This window comes from Wyeomyia smithii, chromosome 3 (genome assembly GCF_029784165.1).
Source record: "Wyeomyia smithii strain HCP4-BCI-WySm-NY-G18 chromosome 3, ASM2978416v1, whole genome shotgun sequence".
NCBI classification, from domain to species: domain Eukaryota; kingdom Metazoa; phylum Arthropoda; class Insecta; order Diptera; family Culicidae; genus Wyeomyia; species Wyeomyia smithii.
Genome location: NC_073696.1, coordinates 125,080,502 through 125,083,048, shown reverse-complemented (window position 1 = coordinate 125,083,048; position 2,547 = coordinate 125,080,502).

Genomic DNA, 2,547 nt, shown 5'->3' with positions numbered 1-2,547 from the left:
GCAAATTAAACGAAAACGTTATTGCAAAATTAAAAATATTGAACAGTCAAGCTCATTTTTATACGTCTTTATCAATTTGTGATTCGTGTAGTTATTGGAATAATAGTCAAGCCACCATTCATCCCTTCGTTGTTTACTATTCAGAATCTGGAACACTTAAGAATATTAGCTTCATTATAATATCGGAAGTATTCCATCATGATACTGTTGCAGTTCAGGTGTTCATTGCCAAATTGATGAGTTTTTTGAAAACAACGATACAGTTGAAAAAAGCGATATTAATGTCTGATGGAGCTCACAATATAAAAATAGAATAAACTTTGCAAGTCTTTGCAAGTTCAAAACAAAATATAACGTCGATCCAGAGGGACAATTGGTGGCATATTAAAACGAATGGCAAGAAATGCAAGTTTAGCTAAAGAACATGAACATCCCATTACAAGCGCAAAAGAATTGTATAGACCAATCATAAAAAATTATAAATAAATAAAAATCGAAAATGTCATTTAGTTGGGTATCATATGAAGAATATGAACGAGGAGTAATAGAATGGAGCAATATTTTTAAAAAATCTATAATAATAGCTGCCACACAAAAGTATTACTCTTTTGTTCCGATTTCAGAAAATAAGATACAAACGAAGCTGTTTTCAAAAGATGACGAATCATTTACTTATGATGTATATAAAATATAAGGTGAAACTAGTTCTGTAAAGTATCTATGACATAAAAAAATATGTTCCTAAGATAATAAAACTTGAAAATAAATGTTTGATTCTTATATATATTTATATCACTTAGAACATTCAACTTTTTTCTTGAGAACCGTTCGCCCAATCGTTTTGTTGTCAAAGAATGAATTGTATATTTTTGATCAAGCATTCCAATGAACGTATGGTTTTTGCTGGAGAACCATGGACAAGTTAAGAAAAACGTGTATTTTCCTAAATAATTATAATTTTTCGAGCTTAAATTAGAAATAACTCGAAAACCAATGCCTTTAGAATGTTTACTACCAAGACCTTTTTGATTCAAAATGACTCTCTGCATCTTTTAAAATCATCAGAATACAAATATTTTGAAAAATGTTTGAATTGGAATTTTCATAAAAAAATTAATCTACCATAAGAAAATTATTTTTCATTTCTCCATCCTGGACTTTTTTTTAAAAGGTGCGTATTCACGTCAAGTTTCTTCAGAAAAAGAAAATAAAAAAAAAAATTCAACTCTTTTTTTTAAATTGAAATTTAATGTTTATTTTTAATTTTTTTTGGTAAAAAAATTTTTTTTTGTAGTGTATATTTTTTATGGTGCATTTTCGATTCGCTACAACTCATTCTCAGACAGTTTTTCTATACAACCAACGGTTTCTGGGCTACAATGCTTCGAATAAAACCTATGCCAAAAGGCTTACGCCCTTTTAGAATGTAACTCATGGGTGTAAAAAATCTCTCCACCTGTGAAAAATGCTCAGTTTGCTAAGCCAAATACGTGCGCAAAGTTTCCTTCAAATCAAAAATGGTCGATTAAATTTTCGCGTATTTCCAGGCGATTTGAAATGATATTGCTCAATAGTTTATTCAGCAAAGTTATAGAAGATTCAAAAATATGAAACTTTGTTGAACAAATGAAAACCCCATCTTTTTTTGGTACAAAGTTATAAAGTATATACCATGGAACTTACTTAAAAGTTAGTTTTTTGTACTTAACTTTTGTTAGTTGCGTTTTACAAGAAAACGTTGTTCTGAAGAAGCATTTAGGCATACAAAACACGTTTTTGTTGAAGACCACACATCTCTAGGACTTTTCCTTACAAAGTTATAGCATATTTTAGCTTATATTTTCGATAACTTCATGAACGTATAAAGAAAAAAAAAGCAAGTAGAATCATGATGTTAATACTTTTTCTCGAAGTTTAGCTCGAGTACTCAGAACTGTTATATGTTCCATCTGTCCCAATCCACCTTATCTTTATTCTATACGAGAATTGCGAGAATTGGATAAGCGATACAAAACTCGATTCTAGAACTACGTCTTTAACGTTCTGCGGTGGTGTAACGGGAACACATCTGACCGGAGATTGGAAGTTGTGGGTTCGAGTCCCACCTGCTGAATTATATTTTTCGTAGTTTCTACAATCATATTTTCAGTTAGTTTAATTTTCTATCTTCATTACTACATTTACTCCTTAAATTAAAATTAAAAATAGCATTACTTTGCTTAGAGTCGGAAAAAGAAAAGTTTATTCTATACGTTGTTAAAGTTATCGAAAAAATATGCTAAAATGTGCTATAACTTTGTAATGAAAAGTCCTGGAGATGTGTGGTCTTCAACAAAAACGTGTGTTTTGTATGCCCAAATGTTTTTTTAGAACAATGTTTTCTTGTAAAATGTAGCTAACAAAAGTTAAGTGCAGAAAATTAACTTTTAAGTAACTTTTAGAGAAAATACTCTGTAACTCTGTACCCAATAAAGATAGGAATTTTGTTTGTTCAGCAAAGATTCATATTTTCGCACGTTCTAAAACTTTGCCAAATTAACCATTCCT